This window comes from Arvicola amphibius, chromosome 1 (assembly GCF_903992535.2).
Source record: "Arvicola amphibius chromosome 1, mArvAmp1.2, whole genome shotgun sequence".
In the NCBI taxonomy this organism is placed as follows: Eukaryota; Metazoa; Chordata; class Mammalia; order Rodentia; family Cricetidae; genus Arvicola; species Arvicola amphibius.
Window position 1 is genome coordinate 182,212,500 of NC_052047.1, and position 24,868 is coordinate 182,237,367.

Below are 24,868 nucleotides of genomic sequence, written 5' to 3' on the forward strand. Positions count from 1 at the left end.
TTTTTCTTTTATGGTTGAAGATCGAACCCAGAGCGCCCCACTTGTTAGGCAATCACTGGGCTTATACCCTTAGCCCACCAAAGGGTTCAAGCCAGTTTTTGACAAGCCTGCAAGACAGGAATGAGACAAGGCTGTCTAGAAGTTGGGAGTACAATAAGCTAAGGCGAAAAAAGGCTGAGCTGAATTCCCCTCCCCCCATTCTAAGAATCGCAGAGAACAATATTTAAAAGGAGAGTTCAGAAAAAAAAGAATAGGAATATTCGACTTGAGTCGAACGGTTTGGAATGAGGAAGGCAAACCTGGATAGTGTCATAGAAAATAAATGATAATGTCCAACATCATCAAATGAGTAATGCTCAAGTTAGACAGCCTGAAAATACCTCTAGTGGGTTTGGCGACAAGGACACTGGCTGCAACAAGGACATTTTCCGCGGGGGCAGAAGCTGCAGTGTAGAACACAACACACACGGGAAGGAAGTGGAGACACTAAGCGTAGATTACGCTTGAAGAAACTCGTCTGTGGACGAGGAAAGAGACACGGTATGATTGAGTAGGACGTGAGGAGATTTGAGCGCAGTCACAGCTGAGGGTAGAGATGGAGGAGGGTAGACAGTACAGGCGATAGAGGGGCGTCAACGCCCTCCCGCCCTCTCCATTTGCCAGCTCCGCCCCTACGTGACGCGACCGGACCTCGCAAAGACTACAACTCCCAGGAGGCCCCGCGGCGCGGGCGGAGCCAAGGCTTGGCGCGCACCCCAGCGGCGAGCGGAAGAGCAGGCGCTTCATGGTGGCGACGGAAGCGGAGAGCGACAGCGTCCCGGTAACCACAAACCTCTGTCCCCGATTCTTTCCCACCATGAGCTGGGGCTGGTTGTCCTCATTTCTCCCCTCCGTCCCCCGTCAGGACCTCTGTTTGTTTTCTTTTCTCATGTGATTCGCGGGGCAGGCCCCCGCCTGGGGCGGGGGTTATTGGGAGCTCCCGCCCTTCGACCCCTAAGGGCCCCCGGACCCGACGGTCTCTTTCAGGTGCCTTCTGTCTTCTCAGGGATCGCGTCCCTGTCTGTCTTGAGTCTCTGCCTAATGCTTCTCGTAGGTATCATCTCCCTCCGGTGTGTCTACAGGTAGCGGGGGCTTTGGGGACCCGCTTTGGGCTGCGGGGCTCTGGGTCACCGAGGTTGCTCCGGGATGACCTCTGGGTCGCGGGCTCCCGGGCAGTGCTGGGTGGTGGCACTTGTGCCTCACGTCCGCTCCGCAGCCCGGAGCCCCGGGCTATGGACTGGCAGTGAGCAGTTAAGTGGAGTGTGTACTTCCTGCTCTTCTTGGGCGGTCCTCGGAAAACTTCCAAAACCTTTATCGAAAGTTTCCGCCGAACTTTTGTCTCCTTGTCTGAGTTGTGAGGGAAGGAGCACAGGGTTTAGTGTTTGGCTCCTGAGAGGATGATGGGTCGGCTCCTTGCTGGACAGTGATCTTTTGTAGTCCTTTTACCACCACCTCGGTTTCCCTGTCTTAAAAAGGGGGGTGGGGAGGGTCAGTCATCTCGGTACTCTGCCATTCAGTGTTCTGGGTTTCAGCAGAAACGAACGTGTGAAACGTTTGGACTGTAAAGGATCTCTGTGAGTTCGAGGCCAGCCTGGTCTACAAGAGCTAGTTCCAGGACAGGCTCTAAAAAAAAGCTGCAGAGAAACCCTGTCTCGAAAAACCAAAAAAAAAAAAAAAAAAAAAAAAATCAAGCTTTAGAGAGCCCGGTTTGGTCCCCTGTTCCATCAGTTCCATTCCAACTGGACTTGGTGGTTTCCCGTTAGATCTGTCACACCGTCTCAATGGGTAAACGCACTCCTCACGGTCCTGACTTCCAAACCGGGCTCTCTGAATGTGGCTGACGGTGGAGGAGGACTGAGAAACCAAGGACAACGGCAATGAATGTGAACTCTACAGCATGGACGGGCTCACTGTGAGCCTTAACCTTCACCTGGCGATGGATGGAAATAGAGACAGAGCCCCACATTGGAGCACCGGACTGAGCTCCCAAAGTTCTGATGAGGAGCGGAAGGAGAGAGATCATGAGAAAGAAAGTCAGAACCATGAGGGATGCGTTCACCCACTGAGACGGCAGGACAGAACTAACGGGAGACCACCAAGTCCACTTGGAATGGGACTGATGGAACATGCGACCAAATCGGACTCTCTGAGCGTGGCTGATGGTGGAGGCTGACCGAGAAGCCAAGGACAATGGCGATGGGCTTGGTCTCTACGACATGGACGGGCTCTGTGTGAGCCTTGTCAGTTTGGTTGCTCACCTTCCTGGACCTGGGGGGAGTTGGGAGGACCTTGGACTCAACATAGTGTAGAGAACCCTGATGGCTGTTTGGCCTCAAGAGGGAGGGAGTGGAGGTGTGGGTGGAGGGGAGGGGAGGGAAGGGGGAGGAGGAGGGGAAGAGATGGCAATTTTTAATAAAAAATAAGTAAACTGGAAAAAAAAACCAAAAAAAAAAAAATCAAGCTTTAGTATTCTCCCTCTGCGGTCCAGGCCAGTTGCACTTTACAATCACGTTCATATCTTTATGAAGTCTGGAGTTAATAAATGCTCTCTTTAGGAACTGATATGAAACATACAGATGTTATGCTAGGTTTCTCCCGGAGAGGTGATGCGTGGGCCTGACCACCTGTGGAGTCAGGGCCTGTCAGAATGTGGACTGTCCTCCACAGCTACCCAGCTGCCCTGCTCGCTCTGCGAGCACTGCACCTAAGGAGCGCCTAAGACTCTGAGCTCCCCAAGCTTGGTGCTGAACTTATTCCCGGAGTCTAGCTATTGTGGCCCCCCTGCTTTTCAGGTCCTACTCAATGTAGCATCTGCTTTAGCTGTTTGGTGTGTGCTGGCTAGGAGTCTTTGCTCACAGGGTTCAGTATATAAATAGCTAATACTGCAGTCTGTTTTCTGACTGTCAGGATGGGAGATTCTGAATGGCTGCTTATGGTTGTGTCTGCGAAATCCCCCCCCCCCCACTTGTAGAGGAGTTCAGGAGTTTGCAAACAAATTTTAAAATGATGTGGGATTTGATAATTTTTCCATTTGTTCATTTGGAATTGTTGATTGGAAAAATTTTAAGTATGGTTTAGAATAAACAAGGACAGAAGGAAAGTGTATTAGGTCAGTATATAAACTTGAACAAATTTGAATTCAAATCCTGGTGTTGGGGCTTACGTTGGGCAGCCCGTGTATTAAGATGGAATTAACAACATTTACCTCATAAGATGTTTGTTAAGATCATGTAAACTGCGACTTTGAAGGCATTAGTGATGGTAAGGGCAGGTAAAGTAATTTTGTCGCTGTTACTGAGGAGTGATGACAAGAGGTCTTGTTAATTTTAGGTGTTTTCCTGAGATACCATTTGTTTGTAAAACAAGGATGTTTTTTCTGTACTCTACAGTCTTTAAAAACTCGGGTAGAACTGGCCATGGTGTTAAAACACCTTTCTCATCATTTTTAATATCAAGACAGGAGAGTTGCAAATTAGATGCCAGTCTGGCCATTTTAGAATTCTTTCTCAAACACCACTCCCACCAAACCAAAAAACTGTAAATAGAAGTTCTTAGCCAGGCCGGGTGGTGGTGGCGCACACCTTTAATCCCAGCACTCGGGAGGCAGAGGCAGGCGGATCTCTGTGAGTTTGTGACCAGCCTGGTCTACAGAGCTAAGCTAGTTCCAGGACAGGCTCCAAAGCCACAGAGAAACCCTGTCTCGAAAAAACAAAAAAAAAAAAAAAAAAAAAAAAAAAAAAAGAAGTTCTTAGCCAGGCGGTGTGGCACATGCCTTTAATCCCAGGCGGTGGTGGCACATGCCTTTAATAAACTCAGGAGGCAGAGTCAGGTGGATCTCTGGGTTCAGGCCTGCCTGGTCTACAAAGTGAGTTCCAGGACAGCCAGAGCTGTTATACAGAGAAACCTTATCTTGAGAAACCAAACCAAACAAACCAAAAAGGTTACCAAAATTGCAGATATGTTTTTCTCATAACAATTTCATTTTTATTAAAAATTACAAGGGTTGAGGTGTATAATTGATTGATAAGAGTGTGTAAGGCTCTGGGTTCTCTCCCTAGTGCCAGGAATAGCAACAGCTACCAACAGCAAAAGCCTTTAATCCCAGCAGGCAGATTGATCTCTGAGATTTTTGCTAGCCCAGTCTATGTAGTGAGTTCTAGGCCAGTAATGGTGGTACAGTGAGAGCCTGTCTTTATATGTATGTATGTATGTATCTAGAGGCAGGTGGATCTCTGAGTTTGAGGCCAGCCTGGTCTACAAGAGCTAGTTCCAGGACAGGCTCTAGAAACTACAGGGAAACCCTGTCTCGAAAAAACCAAAAAAAAAAAAAAAAAAAAAAAAAAAAAAGATTGTTCTTTTTTACTATTTGGGTTTCCTACAGTGCTGTTGTGAAATGGTTATTGGGTCTGTGCTTTAGTTAATATTTTTCTAGAGATTTCAAATTTTTGTACCTTGTTAGTTGAAATTGAACTGGTGCTTTATTTACAGTCTGTACTAAGTGTATTTCACTATGCAGTGCAGCTTGTAACAGAACAATTACCTATAACTCAGATTATTGACAATAATAGGCTTTTATAGAGCAATTTTTGTGTCTGTGTTTACATGATTACTTCCCCCCCCCCCCCGCACGTATACGTACACATACAGTTTTTAAGCTAGGCTGTTGTAAAATTTTAGCCTGAGTTGGACATGTTGGTGTATGCCTTTAATTCTAGTACTTGGGAGTCAGAGGCAGGATGATCTCTGTGAATTCAAGGTCAGTATGGTCTACATAACAGTTCCAGGTCAGTCAGAGCTACCTGGTGAGACTCTGTTTGAAATAAACAAATTTAGCCAAAAGTAGTCTAGGAAACTTGATGTCCCTCATTTTTTTTTTTTTAAATGATGTCCAACACCCTCTTCTGATATCCTGGCTGTGTATGTATCTTTAAGGAGTAAGTTTAGCAAAGCCAAGGAGGACAGCCTTTCAGACAAATGATCTGTTGATTAGGGCAAAATCTTAGAGTTTCTTTGTGTGACAGCCTTAGCTGTCCTAGAACTCACTTTGTAGATCAGACTGGCCTTGAACTCACAGAGATTCCCTTGTCTCTGTCTCTGCCCCACCTCCTGCCCCAATGCTGGGGTAAAAGATGTGCATCACTATGCCTGGCTATATCAGGGCAAAATCTTATGGGTTAAGAAATGAAATATGCAGGGTGGTGGTGGTGCATGTTTTAATCCCAGCACTCAAGGGCTACACAGAGAAACCCTGGCTTGAAAAGACAAAACAATAACAAAACAAACAAAGAATTGAAATACTATTTTTACTTTCTTCAGGTGACTCATTGACTGCCAGATTGAAGGTGCGTGGTTGATCGGCAGTTATGATTCACCAGACAAGCTTTAATATATATAATTCAGTTTTAATAAAGGAAAGGAAAGGGAACTTACAAATCCAAGGTTCCAGCGAGGAGGGCAGGAAAACAAAGAGCAGGCAGGCCGCAGGCCCGCAAGATTTTATAAGTCAATATTAGCCTAAGGGGGACACGCCTAAGAGGGACACGCCTAAGAGGGACACGCCTTTAGACCAAGGGGGACACGCCTTTAAACCAAGGGGGACACGCCTTACAAAACAAGGTTTTGGGCTAGGCTTCCCCTTCATCTCCCCCTTTTGTCTAAATAAGACAGAACCAAACCAAATACAACTATATTCAATAGGAACAAATAATAAATATAAAATTACAAACAATATTAAGAAGAAACATATAACAAAAGTTTTACTAAGCATTCTATTTCAAGGAGTCTAAATAATGTAGAGGGTAACTACAATTATCTAATCTTCAACCCCATCAAAGATCTGAGAAGGGAAGTAATATTACTTAAGCAACCAGGAAGTACAAACAAGAAACTTCCAAAATGTGCAACAAATGACAGAGACAACTAACTACCTGGGCAGTCACCCAAAGTTTCGTTTTGCAATGTTGAGGCAACCAACTTTGGCTAAGGCCTAACACAACTGACATAACATTTTTCAAAGGCAAGGAACTTTTTGTAGAACTGTCCAACCCTGTCTTGGCAAGATAAGACAATCCTGTTTTTATCCATTTACGGATACTCTGAAGCTCTGTCAGTGGTCGAGGTATGGGCTTTTTCTTTGCCTAAAGGCCACTTCTGCCAAGAAGAAGACAAGCTCCCAGTGGAGTGTCTTTGGTGCTCAACATTCTTTCGGGAGTAGAGTGGTGTTGCCAGGAGTGATTGTGTCTCATAAGTACCAAACTCTAGGTTAGATTAAAGGCCATGTTCTACAGCTCTTCAAAGAGGTCGAAGATTATACTATCTATACTAAATATAATTTCTATGTATCTAAAAAACCTGAAAAACAACTGTGCAATAAATGAGGACAATATCCCCAAACGTAAACAATGTCATTATACAAATAATATCAGAGGTAGAAAGGTACATTGCAATATGATAAATATCTCAATATAACAATTGTTTTAAACAGAGGTAGAAGCATACTCTCATACAATAGAGGTAGAAGCATACTCATATACAATGTTCAATATACAAGAATCAACACCAATGCAATTTTCTAATAACAATAATTCACAAATACCAATCATCCCATCAAACCAGGTAATTCTCCCCCCCCCTTTTTTTTTTATAAACACCCCTGAGTCCATATAATACCTCCCCCATCCCCTCAACCCTATACCATCTACTAAATGATGTCCCTAAACCAGAGGGCAAACTCTGTTGGGAGAGGGGGCGTCGTCCTTTAAGATTGCTTCTAGCTGACATGGGGGCGACGTTCTTCTCAGGGGGTTCCATGAAAGCAAATGATGGTAAAATTCCCAGAATAACATTTTGTCGAGGAAATTGTAACTAGCCTCTGAGTGTTTTGAGGAGGTCCGGCCAGAGTGTTGTCAAAATTGTACACCATTTGAAACTGTCTTGTGTAGTTGGTACCAAAAAAAAAAAAAAAAAAAAACCAAAAAAAGGTCTAATTTTAGCGCTATTAAAAACATGACGTCATAGTAACCAGGTGAAATTGATGTTGTGGGGCCCCATCTTCATCCTGGAAACTTCAAAGATTACTGAAGGAAAATTTGTTGTTTGTTACAGGAAAGGTAAACATTATCTACAAAGACATATACAGACATATATATTCGATGGAAGGTATAATAAAGACAGACAGATATGAGGAAAGGCAAAGAAAGTTTATCAAGTATCATCATCATCATCATCATCATTATTATTATTATTATTATTACTATTATTATTCTGTCCCATTTCATGGCTCCTGACCTGAGACAGAAACTCTGAGATATCTCTTATAAACAGGCTTGGAATTGAAGAAGGACTGAGCCATAGTCCAACTCCAAAACCAGCTCTATATACATATAAATAAAGGCACAGTATATATGTAAAAAAATGTTTTATACTTACTAAACATATTCGGGTTCTGTGTTGATCCATATTAGGTTGTAACTAGTGTCCATGCATCAGTATTTAAATATCCAGGGTCCCTTAAGTTCTTTGAAGATGAGTGGTTTCCTGTGGAGATAAGAAAAGAACCCTGCCCCCAACCTATATGCTTTTCTTACCATCAGTATGATCATCATCCTTGTGAATGAATTATTTTTCTTTTCCAAGGGGCTTCTTCTCTTCAAACCGAACCTTTATTAATTTTGACGGTATCCACAATTTTTCCTCTCCTGTGGAGACAAGAGCAAAACCCCTTCCCCAACGCAGCACATCTCCTGGTTTCCATTGCGAGGTCAGCACATCCTTGAAATAAACTGGTTGATTTAATTCAGCAGACTTTTCCATTATCCAGTGTCTTTCTGCAGCCGTTGTCCCCTTCTCATTAGCGTTGAGAAAATTCAAGGTTAATAAAGCACTATGTAACCTATTTCTAGGGGTATTTTCCACCCCTTTCTGTTTGTTTAACATATCCTTTATAGTTCTATTTGATCTTTCTATGACTGCTTGACCTGTAGGATTGTATGGTATACCTGTAACATGCTTAATATTGTAATAAGCAAAAAACTGTTTCATTTTCCTAGAGACATAAGCTGGACCATTATCTGTCTTTATTTGTGTAGGTATACCCATGATGGCCATAACTTCTAATAAATGAGTGATTACTGAATCAGCTTTTTCTGAGCTTAAAGCAGTTGCCCATTGAAAACCTGAATAAGTGTCAATGGTGTGGTGTACATATTTTAATTTGCCAAATTCTGCAAAGTGAAACACATCCATCTGCCAGATTTCATTCCTTTGAGTGCCCTTTGGATTAGCCCCTGCAGGCAGTGGTGTTTGGTTATAAAAAGAGCAAGTAGGGCATTTCTTTACAATTTCCTTAGCTTGTTGCCATGTAATAGAAAATTCTTTCTTCAAGCCTTTGCTATTGACATGATGTTTTTTATGAAATTCAGAGGCCTGCAGCACACTACCAATCAACAATTGATCAATTTCTGCATTACCTTTTGCTAGAGGACCTGGCAGACCCGTATGAGATCGGATGTGTGTTATATACATAGGGCAAAGCCTGTTCCTGATCATGTCTTGTACCTGGATAAACAATGAGGTTAGTTCTGTATCATCAGGTATAAATTCAGCAGTTTCAATATGTAAGATTACTCTTTCTGCATATTGTGAATCAGTAACTATATTAAGCGGTTCTTTAAAATCCCTTACCACCATAAGAATGGCATATAATTCTGCCTTCTGGACAGAATCATAAGGGCTTTGTTCCACCTTACTCAAATCTTCTGATTTGTAACCTGCTTTCCCTGATTTATTAGCATCAGTATAAAATGTACGTGCTCCAGTTATCGGAGCATCACGGATGATTCGAGGGAGAATCCAAGAAGTTCTCTTTATAAAGTTAAGCCTCTTGCTTTTCGGATAGTTGTTATTGATTTCTCCCAAAAAATTAGCGCAAGCTCTTTGCCATGGTTCGTTATCTTCCCACAACTTTTTTAGTTCATCAGCAGTGAAAGGCACTATAATTTCTGCTGGGTCTATGCCTGCTAGTTGACGAAGTCTCAATTTGCCTTTTATAATTAATTCAGAGACTTTTTCCACATAAGTTTTTATTTTCTTACTTGGTTTATGTGGTAAAAAGATCCACTCTAAGATAATATCATCTCTCTGCATTAAAATTCCTGTAGGAGAAATTTTGGAAGGCAATATGACTAGAATACAACTAAGCTCTGGATTCACCCTGTCCACATGTGTCTCTTGTAATTTCTCTTCAATCATTCTCAGCTCCTTTTCTGCTTCAGCTGTTAATTCTCTGGGACTGTTTAAGTCTTTTTCACCATCCAAGGTTTTATTTAAATGAATTATCATATCAGGTGTTATGCCAACAGCTGGTCGTAAGCTGGAAATGTCTCCTAACAACCTTTGAAAGTCATTGAGAGTCTGTAACCGATCTCTCCTAATTTGTGCTTTTTGTGTCTTAATTTTTTGCAAACCTATTTTATAACCTAGATAATTAACAGAATCTCCTCTCTGAATTTTTTCAGGAGCAATCTGCAATCCCCATTTAGGTAAAAGTATTTTTACTTCTTCAAACAGTCTTTCTAAAGTAGCCATGTTTGAATCAGATAACAGAATATCATCCATGTAATGATAAATTATCGACTTGGGAAATTGCTTGCGTATTATTTGCAATGGTTGATTTACAAAATATTGGCACAGGGTGGGAGAGTTCAACATGCCCTGTGGGAGGACGGTCCACTGGTATCTCCTTGTAGGTTGAGAGTTATTATAAGTAGGCACTGTGAAGGCAAACTTTTCTCTGTCTTTTTCTTGTAAAGGTATAGTGAAGAAACAATCCTTTAAATCAATTACTATGAGAGGCCATCCTTTTGGTAATAAAGATGGCAGAGGAATTCCAGATTGCAGAGAGCCCATAGGTTGAATAACCTTATTGATAGCCCTGAGATCTGTCACCATTCTCCACTTACCAGATTTTTTCTTAACAACAAATACAGGAGAATTCCAAGGGCTGGTAGATTCTTCTATATGTCGAGCATCTAATTGCTCTTGTACCAGCTGTTCTAAAGCCTGCAACTTTTCCTCAGCTAAAGGCCATTGCTTTGTCCATATTGGTTTCTCAGTCAACCATTTTAGAGGCAGTGCTGTTCGTATCTCTGAAGGGCCATCAATTGCTTTGCATTCTTGTACAGCCCGAACAGCCGGTTTCCGCCTTCTGTAATATCTTTTAATATTTCCCTCGGTGATATAGGCTCTAGAAGCAGCAGGAATGTTAATTTGGGTATTCCATTGCTGCAACAGGTCACGGCCCCATAAATTCACTGCAATATTGGCTACATATGGCCTTAATTTTCCTATTTGTCCTTCTGGCCCTATGCATTCAACCCATCTCGTGCTCTGCCTTACTTGAGATAGGGTTCCAATTCCCAGGAACTGAACATTTACATCCTGAAGAGGCCAATACGGATGCCAAGATTCTGGAGTAATGATACTTACATCCGCACCTGTGTCCAGTAGGCCAGTAATAAAAATGCCATTTACACATACTCTTAACTTTGGTCTTTGTTCATTTATAAAAGTCTGCCAAAATACACGTAACTCATCTTTCAGGCCATTTTTGCTTTTAACAGCAGGCATGGGGCTTTCTAATTTTCTTGACGAGGCATGTTCTCGGCAGTAACTGGAAATGACTGGACCACATTCGCCATGGGGGCCTGCGAGAGGCCCCCCATTGAGTTTCCCAGTGGCAACAGGTTGCCTTGTCTATCTCTTGTTGACCTGCACTCATTTGTCCAGTGTCTGCCTTTTCCACATCTCCTACATATACCTGAAGGTTGAGTCCTCCTACGTCTGTTATTTCTAGAAGAGGCATTATTATTATTATTATTATTATTGTTATTATTGTTATTATTATTATTATTATTTCTGAAAATCCGTTGTCTGCAATTCCTTTTAATATGTCCCATCTTGCCACAGTTAAAACATTTGGTAACTTGATGTCTCCTTTTTGCATTAGAAATTGCTTCTTCGACCCATGCTTCAGTGCCATAGTCAAATGATTCAACATTCATTGTATGTAAGACCCATTCGTCCAAGGGCGCTGATCTCATCTTTAAAGGCCCCAGGATCCTTTTACACTCCACATTGGCATTCTCATAAGCCAAAGATTCAATTATTATACGTCTTGCTTCTGGGTCAGATATCCCTATCTGTACAGCTTTAGTTAGCCTTTGTAAAAAATCACTAAAGGGTTCTCTCTGACCCTGTTTAACTCTGATATATGATTCCAGTCTCTGTCCTGGGTCTTGAACCCTGTCCCAAGCCTTTAAGGCTGCTGTAGTACATATGGATAAGGTGTGTTCATCATAATTCACTTGTTCCAGAGGATCGGAGAAAAGTCCTTCACCTAGAATTTGATCTAGGGAGATCTCAATTCCCTTTGCTCTTTCCTGCTGTTCTAAAAGTTTAGCCTCTTGTCTGAACATGCATTTCCAATTTAATTGTGACCCACTCTCTAGAACAGCTGATACTAATTGTACCCAATCATGGGGCGTTGCCTTATTGCTTATAGACCAAGTTTTGAGCATCTCTCTAACAAAGGACGAATGTAGCCCAAAGTTCATAATGGCTTGTTTAATTTCTTTGAGATCATTCATACGGACGGGTTCCCATGTATATTCCTTGATGACTTTAGGGTTTTTGGAACCAGTCACCTTTTCTGACGTTACTATTGGAAAGGCAGGTAGAACTTTATGGAAATTATCCCGGAGAGTTTTACTCATTGACGGAGTTAAATTTCGCCTTTGTACCGTTTGCTCCTGTTCATCATAGTCTATAATTTCCTCAATCTTTTCTAATCTGCTTACTATTGCCTTCTGTAAGGCCTGGATCTCCTGTCCAGAATTATGCTCCAAGGCCTTCATGGAGGATTCCAAAACATGAAGTTTGTCCAGTAGAGTTAGTATCTCATCCTTGGATAGAATTTTCATGGCATGAATTGTGCCTTCTTGTATTGACAATCTGTCAGCCAATCTGTCATATCCTTTAGTCAAAGTCCGATTTTCACATTCAGCAGTTTTAATTCTCTCTGATAATGTTTCAGACAGGGACTGAAGTTTACGATCCAAATCAGCTGTTCTCTCCTCCGCAGCAATGAGTCTCTCCTTAATATCAGACTGTAGTTTTTCTAAATTTTGCTCATTTGACCGAGTCATATCAGACAAAGCCCTATTCCCTTCCTTGAGACCTTCAAACTCTTTCTTGGTGTCAGTCTGAATTGTTTTTGCAAATACCTCGACCGACTTAAAGTTGTCACTCAAAACAGTTGTGCCCTTTCTTAAGCATTCAACCTCTGTCCTAAGAATCCTGGTTTCATTCTGTAAGGACTTTATCATTTTTCTATTTTCAAACCATGTAAGGGAGAAACCAAATACGAGAAAAATTGCAAGCCCTATAAACATCCAAGTTATGGGAATATCATATGTATCCTGTAATATTTCTACCATAGTACAATTAAATAGACTGCAGAAGCTTTCAACGGTGATATGGTCAGACATTTTTTTTTTTTTTTTTTTAATCAAAAGAAATTTTACCTGAAATGACCGTTCCCTGCCAGTAGGTCGCTAGGGCAATAACCGCTCGGCCAAACCGAGTCTGCAGTACTGGCGGAGCTCGGAATGTTGGGACTCCGGCAGTAACCGCTAGTCTCCGGCAGGTCAGGGCCCAGGCCGAACTCAGCCGGGACTGGTGCTGCCTGAGGGGTTAGCGAGCTCGGACTGAGTCACCCGCGCGCACACACACGTCCTTTGCTCCTTACAAGCGGGGCTGGGACAGGCTAGTCTGGGAAACTGCTCTGAAGCAATCAAGAGCCCAAGGCCGAATCCCTGCCACGCAGTGTGGGAACTGGAGCTGAAGGCTCCCAAATGCCCGAGTTGGACGCCAAATGAAGGTGCGTGGTTGATCGGCAGTTATGATTCACCAGACAAGCTTTAATATATATAATTCAGTTTTAATAAAGGAAAGGAAAGGGAACTTACAAATCCAAGGTTCCAGCGAGGAGGGCAGGAAAACAAAGAGCAGGCAGGCCGCAGGCCCGCAAGATTTTATAAGTCAATATTAGCCTAAGGGGGACACGCCTAAGAGGGACACACCTAAGAGGGACACGCCTTTAGACCAAGGGGGACACGCCTTTAAACCAAGGGGGACACGCCTTACAAAACAAGGTTTTGGGCTAGGCTTCCCCTTCACCAGATAGTCACACATTTAGATGTTTAAAAAATATTTCCTTTATTCCTTTTTTATACTTAATCTTCACCAAAGACCAAGAAGCAATTATTCTCTTTCATGTTTTGCCCTCTGCTTTTTAGATTCGTTCTTACCTTTAGTTATGCTTCAGCATGATCTTTTGAACAATAGTGTGTATACTATATATATATATATATATATACACACACATATACACGTATATATGTATGTATACTCATACACACATATGTGTATATACATATAGCTATAACAGAAGAAAGTTATGCGTATTAAAATCTACTTTGTGCATATTGTGTTGTCTCCTTTGTTTCAAACGCTTGGCTTTTGACTCATTTTACTTAAAAGAACTTCGGAAGGTAGATTTCGTGCTTAACTGTGTTCATAGTGGATGCTCAGTTAGTGGTGATTGTTGAATAGGAACATTGTACTGATTGTCTTATGCACTATGGCACAATTAGGCGAGGCTGTACTGTATTGTGGAAATCCCTAAGCTTTGGAGTCAAAGTTCTGAATCCAGTCTCTGCTGGGTGTAGCCTTAGTTCCTACTTTTGAATTCACTTCACACCATCAGTAAAGCAGGGTTATTAGCCTGCGTGGCTGAAAGAGACATTTGAGCTAGGCGTATACTAGTCAAGTTTTGTAGAAAAAGGAGGTGCTCATATTAATATTTTTAATTTTTATTATTTTTTTTTTTTTTTTTTTTTTTTTTTTTTGGTTTTTCGAGACAGGGTTTCTCTGTGGCTTTGGAGCCTGTCCTGGAACTAGCTCTTTTAGACCAGGCTGGCCTCGAATAATTTTTATTATTTTATGATAGTTAAATAGGTTTCAACTATATTAATCATTTTTTTTTAATGTTTCACACGATGAGTATGTTTCTTTTTTACCCCAGGTTAAGGTGGTTGACTGTGACCATGGAGCCTGAAACATTGCAAAGCTAATTGGCCCTCATGGAGTTTGAATCTGTGACCTGTTCTCATTAAATTCATGCACTAAGTATTCACAGATATCTAACATATTTTTAAATTTGGTATTCATGTAACTCATTAGATATAAGTAAATGAAATAGTGCCAAGAGTAAAAGTATAGATTTTTAATTAAAAATTTATGAAGCTAGCCCTCATATAATATATAAAACTGGCAACCTATAGGATTAGCCACTTACCTGAGCCATAATTTAAACATTTCATTTTTGAGTTATATTTATGGTAGGTTTCCTGCCCATAGAAGTAAAGAGTAGACTATGCATGTATTGAAAGAGGACCCAGCTTCTGCTCTGCTCACCAGAGAAGGTGCTCTCAGCGTGCAGGGAAAATGTGAATGAGCCCAGCAGGATGGATGAGGCTTGGGTAACTCCTAAGAGCTTATTAAATTACAGAGAAATTTAGTTGTCAGAGCATTAGATAGGAGAAAAGTTATAGGGTGTTGTTCAGTGGCAACAAGCCTGCATTTGGAGTGTGTTTTCTGCTCTGAATAAGCCATACACCATTTTTTTCCTAGTCTATGGTGTGCTTTTTTCACTATATCATGTTAGCTTTCTGTGTAGTTGACCATTTTTCAAATTCACTACACTTTATTAATATTTGTTGCTTTTCTCTTGCATCTCTCTCTTTTTATGCCAAACATGGCCAATTTAGGACTGGGGATAAAAACATACATAAAGAAGCAGTATTCAGGAGAGAAAAGAAAAGAAGTAATATTGGAGTCAGCAAGTTCTGGTGTACAGTGTTGTGAAGTTTTCAAGCAAGTAGATTAGCTGTATGTGATGATAGGAATTTCTGGAATGATCAAGTGCTGACCACTCATGACCTGACATTAAACTTGAAGCAGAATTGAAAATATGGGCGAAAGGTATGTAGTATTCATTAATTACAAATTTGTTCTTTCTCTTCCTCTTCCTCTTCTTTTTTCAAGACAGGGTTTCTCTGTAGCTTTTGGAACTTTTCCTGAAACTCACTCTGTAGACCAGGCTGGCCTTGTACTCACAGAGATCCGCCTGCCTCTGCCTTCCGAGTGATGGGATTAAAGGCGTGCGCCACCACTGCTTGGCTACAAATTTGCTTCTTAAGAAGTAATCTGAATATGTGTTAATATTAGTTTACTGTTAGGCTGTTTAGAATTCTTTGCTGTGGAATCTCACAAGAGAATTAAAGAAAGAAAGGAAGTAGTTTGATTTAAATCCAGTCAGCTTTATACCAGTAGTCTATTTCTGTTTTCATAACTGTAAAATGGACATAAACTATTAATTCTGCTTAGAAATGAAAGGAAAAAGTAAAAAAAAAAAGCGTATTTTGGGATAGAGTTAATAACTACAGGGAAGAGGATAGACTCTGACAAAGATATGGTCTTATAACACAGTAGCAGGTGAGGGGCCATCAGAAGAGTCAGCACATCAGGCAAGACACTTGGCACAGCCTCTTAAGAAGTGGGTAATCAGAAATGCCGAGAGAAGGGCAGCTCTAGACAGTCACGCGAGGGCCGGAGTGATAGGTGAGAGAAGAGCTGTCGGGTGTGAGCTTACTGCATCTGTTCGTGTCTTATACTTGAGGAGCTCCCATTTGTATTTCCCCAGGAAAGTCAAGTCACATGCTCCTGCAGTTACTATATCACCGTTTCCCTTAAATAGTAAATAGACTTTGTGTACTCAGTGCAGAACCACCAAATGTTTGTATTATAGTCATCTTAAGTACTTACTTGGCCTTTTACAGTATTGTTTAAATACATTTTAGAAAATTGAATAATTTATTTTTAAAATATTTTTACCAAAATATACTAATGCATGTTTATTGTTAAAATTAGTACAGAAAACTTTAGAAGATAAAGAAAAAGCATTCATTATCCCAAGATCTAAACTACATATAACAGGCACATATTGTTCATGTGGGTTTTCCCACATGAAAACAAAAGATTTCTCACTTAAGTTCTGTGTTTGTAAGTCCAAAGTTATACTATAAATTAGCTATTGGTGGTAGTTATCTTTATGTACCTATTTTAACACTTCCATAAACTGTTTATATGCCTACTTTATTGCTAGATACAGACCATATATTATTATCCATCTCTGTCTCAGGCATCTAGCATAGTGTTTCGTGTACAGTAGGCCTTAGAGAACGTTTGAGTTGATTTGTTAGACCATCTGAATAGAGATTGCCTTGTTTAAACAGGTCTCCCCAGTTGTACATTTGGTGTTTTGGACATCCTTAAAATTGGGAAAAGCTTGATTTGGGGGGAGTGTATTTATTTATTTATTTATTTATTTATTTATTTATTTATTTATTTATTTTCAAGACAGGGTTTCTCTGCAGCTTTAGAGCCTGTCCTGGAGCTAGCTCTTGTAGACCAGGCTGGTCTCGAACTCACAGAGATCCGCCTGCCTCTGCCTCCCGAGTGCTGGGATTAAAGGCATGCGCCACCACCGCCCGGCCCGGGAGTGTATTTAATATGAAGCCACTGAACAGGTAAAGTCCCCCCCCCACCCCGTTAGCTTTTGTTTTGTGGCATGACACTTCAAAACTTACTAATAAATACCAACTATTTTTTTCATGGTAAGGAAATACTCTACTACTGAGTTAAATATCTGGCCTGTTTTCTGCTTTTATTTATTCTCTCTCTCTCTCTCTCTCTCTCTCTCTCTCTCTCTCTCTCTCTCTCTCTCTCTCTTTCCCTCTCCCTTTTATCTTTCCTTTCACAAGTGCATGAGTGTGTGCATGCATGTATGTGTGCTCACATCCATGTGTGTGCACTTGGAAGTCCAGAGGAGTAGGTCATGTGTCTTGCTTCATTGCATTTCACCTTTTTCCTTGGAGACAGGGCTTCTGACTAAACCTAAAACTTGTCATTTTTCATCTAGCTAGCTGGTCAGCAGCAAGCTGGGCCACACCCAGCCTTTTTACATGACTGTTGGGGATCTGAACTCAGGTCATGCTTATGTAGCAAGTAGTTTTACCTACTGAGCCATCTCCGCAGCCCAACCCCCTTTTAAGGAGGCAGAACTCAGTCACATAGGACCCCACAATTGCACCAGATAGCCTGAAACCTACCAGGCTCCCTCCAGATTCAGTTTCCATCCTGCTTCAGCCTTCCAAATTGCTAAGATTAGCATGAACTACTACCCTGGCCAGTATTTCTCTTTTCAACTTAAGTTGATCAGTTTCTGTTCTTGGCCTTTGAGCCCCATCATATTAAAACAGTCTTATTTTGTAACTGTTTACTATAGATAATTTGGCCAGTCAGGATATAAAACCAATCCCATAATCTAACTTTCCAGTGCAGCCAGCTTTTAAGTCCATGATTTTCTATTCATAGTTCCTAAATTTCGTTTTGTTTTGTTTTATTTTTTACAGAGCTCCCTCTGTAAACCAGTCTGGCTTCCATCTGCTTCTGCCTCCCAAGTGCTGACATGAAAGGCATGTGTTACCACTGCCTGGCTTCATAGTTCCTAAATTTGAACCTTTCTGAAAAGGAAAAGTTTTGTTGTTTTGGGTATTGTATGTTGTGGTCATTCAGTAGCAGCAGAGTTTAGACTAGTGTGATGCAGTTATTTGTTATTAATAGTTCTTAATTTTTTTTAATTTTTGTGATGCTGGGCCTTGTGCAAGTATTCTAGCACTTAAACTATATCTTCAGCCCCTAATGTGTTTAATTATGAATTATCCAAACCATAATTGAATGTGATCCCATAGATGACAGAATTTATGTTGAGAGTCAGTAGTGTTTGAGAAAAGCTGTTTTGGAGGTTTTCTATGTAAGATAACCCTATGGATTGACTGGAGAGTGTTTCAATAGCAGTGCTGGTAATGTAGACATAGAAAGGAGGTGTTGGGGATGAGCACTAAGATAATGGAGCTAGAGGAGCTGGAAGAGTCAGAGTACAAATTTGAGTGTGATATATCCAGTATACTATGTCATTGATAATGGTCTGGGAGAAAGATAATGATTTCAGTTTCTAATTTATGTGGTAGTTTTAAATATTCATTAATCTTAATGGGTACTTCCTCATAATCTGTTTTTGAGGCCATGAAGTTATTCTAGCAAGTAAATATTCTTGGCGATGGTGTTTTGGAACTGACTTTAGGGTAATAGAGCCATACAAGAAAACCAATCTTATCACGTGATGTTGCTTGTATCCTTTGACTCTAAAGGAGTGTTAGTTTTGCCTGACCACCCACCTTACTTACCTCCTTTTTTTTTTTTTTTTTTTTTTTTAAAAAGTGAAGTTTGGTAGTTTCTAAAAATTAGTCTGCAGTCATGAGGTGTACTACTGGAGAAGGTTTTTGAGTAATTACTGTGACTGTTGAAAAGATTCAAAGAGGTTCTAGGGCTGGGTAAGCACCTTGGATCCAGGAACTCCGAGTGTGCCTTGATTAAGAGAGTGGATTCAGGAAGCATAGGTTTGAATGATCTTTTGTGATTAGTATGTATCCTAAATGAGTTTGTTGGGTTGCAGCTTCCTCCATTTTTAAAAGAGAGCTGCTACTAAAGCTCCCAACTTTGTTGAGATTGTGTTAGGGATTATCTCTTAGATTTAGAGCATTACCTGGCAAATATTAAAAGCTCAGTAAATATTAGCTCTGGATTACCACCTCTCAGATAACTGCTACTGCCATCACTTTATCATTTTATTTTAAAAATCAGTTACGTTCTTGTTTAACTGTGTACTAGTGGAATGGTAAGCTGCTGGAGTTAAATTTGGAGCTCAAACGATCAGACAGATTTTTAAAGGAAAGTTGTAGAGCTTCGTGAGAGGAGCAGAAAAGACTGAAGTAATATTGGGTCGGACAGGAAAAGAAATAGCAAAGACACTGATGGAAGGTGCTGAGCGGAAGAAAACTTCTATATGACTGATTGTCCATGTACAAGTTATCTTAGTTAGGATTGGATTTGGTTGCAGTCAAGTAAGAGAGACATAAACATGGTAGTGGTTTCTTTCTCTTGATATGAAGAATCCCAGAAAGCTTCATGCTGTGATGTTGTGTTGTTCCACTGTGTATAGATTCTATTCTTCCACAGTGTCACTTTAGTGGTCAAGATTAGTTCCCAGCACAGAGGTGGGAGGGTCACCATAAAAATCAAAGTCACTCTAGCTATAGAGCTCTGCAGCTCTAGCTATTTCGTCCACATTCCACCCAGCCAAAGGAGAAAGGAAGGGAGTCCATCTGTCCCCCTGAAAGATACTTCCGGAGTTATGTATACCACTTTTGCTCGTATGCCATTGATAAAACTGGGTCATATACCATAACTTGATGTGATAAGGTTGGGAACTGTAGACTTTGCTTTGAATCTTCAGTGTCTGTGAATGAATACACAGTGAGAATATCTAAAACTTGCTCTAATCAAGTTGCATAAATAGTCCAAGCTGAGCATCTTTAGAATGAAAATCCTTAGTGGCCTGCAGTGTTCTGGTTCCCAGAGTAAGGGGTGCTTAACCAGGATGTTGCTTTTAGAGTTTGATCCTTTTTTGGATCTGGATATATGTGTGTACCTATATGTTTTCAGCTAACATTAATGTTCACTACAGTTACTTTATTTGGCAGTTGGCAGAAAAGTGATGGCAAATAAGCCTCTCCTACCATCTTTTGTTGTGTTAAGCCTGTAGTTTTATATAGTCTTCCACCACCCTCCAATTTAGTTGGTTTTTGGCCAATGGTTTTAATCCATCTCTGTCTTCTTATATTACTTCTCTCTCACTGCTGTTAATCGTACTTCCCAAAATAGATAAATGAGCAAATTTAATTAAATGTGTTATTTGCACTGCCTCCTGATCATTAATGAATTTGTAAGTAAGGTCAGACCTACAGCCCTCCTGGTGTTACAATTACTAAATCTTGTCTGTCTACTCTAATGGTAATTATTTGCTTTAAGTTATTTAACTTTTAAAAGACTTTCATATTTTATATATTTATGCTTTGTCAATATTAGAAATATAAAGACATAACAAAAGAGTCTATTTTCAAAGACTTTTTGTTTTCTTCAATTGAAATTTTATTTATACATTGGTGAATGATGGATAATTTATTTAAAATCAAAGTATATATCAATGTTTGTGTTTTGTTTCTTTGAATTAATTTTCCAAAGTTTACTTTATATTTAATCAATAGGAATACAGTTTGTAGACATAATTTATAGAATTACATAGGGGAGCTGAGAGATGACTTAGTGGTTAAGAGCGCTTGCTTTTCTTCCAGGGTACAGAGTTAGGTTCTTAGCTCCCACATCAGGTGGCTTACAGATTCCCATAGCTCCAGTTTTGCTCTTCTTAAATAGTCATCTCCACTGGTGTTCTCTTCTTAGCCTCCCAGTGTAGTTACATTTTGGTTGTAGTGGCATTTCAATTGTATTTTAATCAATAAAGACTGCCTAAAGATCTGAGAGTAAAACAGTCCCACTGGTCAGCCTTACAGACCAGGTTAATCCCAGTAACCACAATGGCACACACCTTTAATCCTGGTAGCCACGGTAACACACACCTTTAATCCTGGTAGCCACAGTGACACACCTTTATTCTCGGTATCTACAATGATACACACCTTTAATCCCAGTGATACATGCCTTTAATCCCAGCACTAGAGGGGAATATAAAATGGGGGGAGACAGCTCTCAGACACACAAGTCTCATTCTGAGCTTCTGGGAGGCAGGATCACTATTTCAGACTGAGGTCGAGGTAAGAGCCAGTGGCTGTTTTGCTTTTTGGATCTTCAGGTTGAACCCCAATTTCTAAACCTGAGTTTTTTATTAATCATTCTTCATTTGGCTACATTAAATAGTTTTGCATTTGCATTACTTTACCTGTACAAATTTGATAGTGTCTTAAATGGCCTCAGTGTGGTCGTCCCCAATGTCATAGTACTCTTTCAGTTCCAATTACCCTTCTTCTCTGTCCTCCCTCACCCATCTTGCTTCCTTTCTGAAGCTCCTTTTCCATTATCCTATTTGAGTGATGATCTCTGGGCCTACTTCACAGTTCTTTTCCCAGGATTATTTCCCTTTGTTGTAATATGTAGACTTCTCTCCTGGGTTTGAATTTCAGTCTTGTCAGAACTTATATCTTCCTCATTCTTCATTTACCCACTTGCTTAGGTGGAACATATCTTCTAGTAGTAGTGTCTGAATAAAAAGATGGCACTGTAGCCAAGAGTGGGAGAATGGTAGTCTTTATTTAACATACCTCTTGTTATGTAGCTTTTGGTCTGGATTGGGTGCTTTTGACTTTTGATGCACAATTCTGAAAGTCCGATTTACCGGCATTCTCTTATTTCTCTTTCATGCTGGGGATCCTGTTATCTATATTCATGTTTTCTTCTTTTGGCTTCTTGTACTTTTCAAAAGGATGGGACCATCACTGAAGGGGAAGCCTAGCCAAAAACCTTGTTTTGTAAGGCGTGTCCCCCTTAGGCTAATATTGACTTATAAAATCTTGTGGGACTGCGGCCCGCCTGCTCTTTGTTTTCCTGCACTCCTCGCTGGAACCTTGGATTTGTAAGTTCCCTTTCCTTTCCTTTATTAAAACTGAATTATATATATATCAAAGCTAGTCTGGTGAATCATAACTGCCGATCACACACCTTCACATCACATATTATGTAGAATATCAGGCACAAAATTTTTGTGAACAAAACAGATCGCTAATTTTGTATAGACCTTTCTATGCTCTAGCTTCTAAAATTTTATTGCTATTTGTTTTTCTTCTTTGCTCTTCTCTTTGTGGATTTGGGTCTTATGCCTGCTATTATCTTAGTAGGGTTTGGAGGGAAGAAGCAAAATTACTTGTTTGTATGTACATTCTGCCCACTTTTCCCTGAATTTTTTTTCTTTTCCCTGAATTTACTTGATTAGATTACATATTCTGGGACCTGGAGGGGATAAAGTAAAGTGAGGATCTGATTTTGATCCCGAGTACCTATACAAAAAGCCAGCATGGTAGCATATACCTTTAATTCCATCACTGTAGAGGTGGTGATGTCTTGGTCCCTGGAGCTTTCCAACCAGCTAGTCTAGCCATATTGGTGAGATCCAGGATCAGTGTGGACCCTGTTTCAAAAGGAGAGTGATTGAGAATGACACCCAACATTGACCTCTGGCTCGTGTGGGAAATCCTTCTGTCTATGTGTTGCTTCTATTGGTTAATGAATAAAGAAACTGGCTTGACCTAATATGGTAGAACAGAGCTAGGCAGGGAAAACTAAACTGAATGCTGGAAGAAAGGAGGCAGAGTCAAAGAGAAGCCATGTAGCCCTGCTGGAGCCAGATGCTGGAACTTTACCCAGTAAGCCACAGCCTTGTGACGATACACAGATTAATGGAGATGGGTTAATTTAAGATATGAGTTGTCCAGAAATACGCTTAAGCTATTGGCCAAACAGTATTGCAAATAATATGGTTTCTGTGACATTATTTTGGGGCCTGAGCAGCTGGAAACAAACAAGCAGCCTCCTACAACATCTGGCCTCTACATTCAGGCTTGTACTCATGTATGTTCACCTGCACACATGAATATGTACATACCACACACATATATGCATAGAGACATAAGACTAAGGTACTCTTATGTGACATAATACTAAACTGTTATAATTTTAATAAGTGAAAGGTAAAGTATTAATAGCAATATGGTGGTTAAATATGTAACCAAATGGGTTTGCAGAAAGAGTACTATTGTAGAAGAGGAAAACGTGTCTGCCTTGATTTTTGAGCTAACTGGATCATTGAAAAAAGTCCACAGAAGCCTTTCGTCTTTATTGTAAAACAAGTAGAAAATAATAAGAGTAAAGAGGAGAAAAAAATTATTTTGATTCCACTGTCCAGGGGCTGGGACCAAAATCCATATAGTTTTCTTAAATATTGTTAATTTCCTATCTGAAGGCATTGTACAGATTTCAGTTTTCACTAGAGATCCGTGAGAGTGTTAGTTTCACCTCAAGCTCTCCCTTATTAAGACTTTGTCTAACTGGATAGGTAAGAGGATGGGATCGCAACACAGTTGTTGGGTTTTGGTTGGTTTCTTTTTTATTGGTGTGTGTGGCAACAAGGTCTCACTCTAGCCTAGGCAATCTTGAACTCAGAGCGACCAGTAACCACCATGCTCTACTTCTGTATGGTTTTAAACAAGTATTTTCTTCCAGTTTGTCAGTTGTTATTTATAGTGTTAGTTCTGAGTGTTCAGGCTTTTATATAGTCCAGTTTCTTTAATCTTTTTGTTTCATTTGTATATTGTTTCAAAATTGAAAAACTTTTTTGTGGAAAATAATTCACCTATGTTTTGTTTTGAGTACTTGTATGATTTTAGTTGTTAATTTGGATCCATGTTCCATTTGATATTTTGTTGTTACAAATATGTGAACCTAATAATTTTTTTTTGCAGACTAGACTGGACATATTTTCTTTTTTTTCTTTTTTTTGGTTTTTCGAGACAGGGTTTCTCTGCAGCTTTAGAGCCTGTCCTGGAGCTAGCTCTTGTACACCAGGCTGGTCTCGAACTCACAGAGATCCGCCTGCCTCTGCCTCCTGAGTGCTGGGATTAAAGGCGTGCGCCACCACTGCCCGGCCATATTTTCTTTTAAAAGACCATTTTTACCCTTACAGTTTTTGAGATGTCACCTTATCACATTTGAAATTTTTATCATTTATTTCTGGATGTCTACTTATGGAGTTTTCAGAGGACAGCATTGTATAGTCGGTTTTTTTCCTACCCTTATGTGAACTCAGATCACCAGGCTTTCTAGGTAAGGCCCTGTTTCTGGAGTTTTTATGCCTGCATCGTTATTCCATTGTTTTTGTTATAAAATATTTGCAGTCTATTGGACTGGTTTAAAAAATTGTGTGTGTTAAGCATGTGTGCATAGGTTTGTTTATATGCATGTATGCACATGCATGCAGAGGGCAGGAGTTAGTAAAGTCTTCCTCATTTGCTTTTCAACTGACCTTTTGAGACACTGTCTTGTAGAACTCACTGATTTGGTGAAGTTGGCTGTTCAGTGAGCTGTAGGATCCTCCTCTTTCTGTCCTCCCAGGCATACTGCTGCATCCAGCTTCTTAGCTGTGTGCTAAGGATCTGAACTCAGGCCTTTGTGCTTGTGTGGTAATTACTTTATTGACTGAGCCATTTCCCCAGACCCTGATATGAAATTTTAAAAAAATCCTATTATATGATTTCATACTTCATTTATTTAAACTTATTATTAGCCTGTCTATCTACATTAAAACGACTGCTGAGGGGCTGGAGAGATGGCTCAGCAGTTAAGAACACTGGCTGCTCTTCCAGAGGTCCTGAGTTCAATTCCCAGGAACCACACCATGACTCACAACCATCTATAGTGGGATCTGATGCCCTCTTCTGGCATAAAGGTGTACATGCAGATAGCTCACTCAAACATAAAATAAATAATTCTTTAAAATTATTTTGTTGATATTTTCATTTAATTTACATTAAATTGATAATTTGATGATTAGGTTTTCTGAGAACAAGGACTGCTTTTTTATTTGCCCATATATACTTTTGTGACTCTGAAGCAGCCCATGTTGGCCTCAGACTTGAGGCAATCCTCCTACCTCAGCCTCCCAAGTGCTGGAATTACAGTGGCG

General features: G+C 40.3%; 1 protein-coding gene across 5 annotated transcripts in view; it reads left to right on the forward strand.

Moving 5' to 3' along the window:
- The first annotated feature begins 740 nt into the window (after nt 1–740).
- Nucleotides 741–24,868, forward strand: part of R3hcc1l (R3H domain and coiled-coil containing 1 like) — a 92,529-nt gene continuing 68,401 nt past the window's right edge. For 2 of the 5 annotated variants that reach the window (XM_038317764.1, XM_038317769.1), the window contains exon 1: nt 741–820. The gene's annotated coding sequence lies outside the window, so the exon portion shown is untranslated. Of the gene's footprint in view, nt 1,090–14,928; nt 15,142–24,868 lie in introns of those variants that run through there. The other 3 variants (XM_038317766.1, XM_038317765.1, XM_038317767.1) reach the window with 3 other exon arrangements.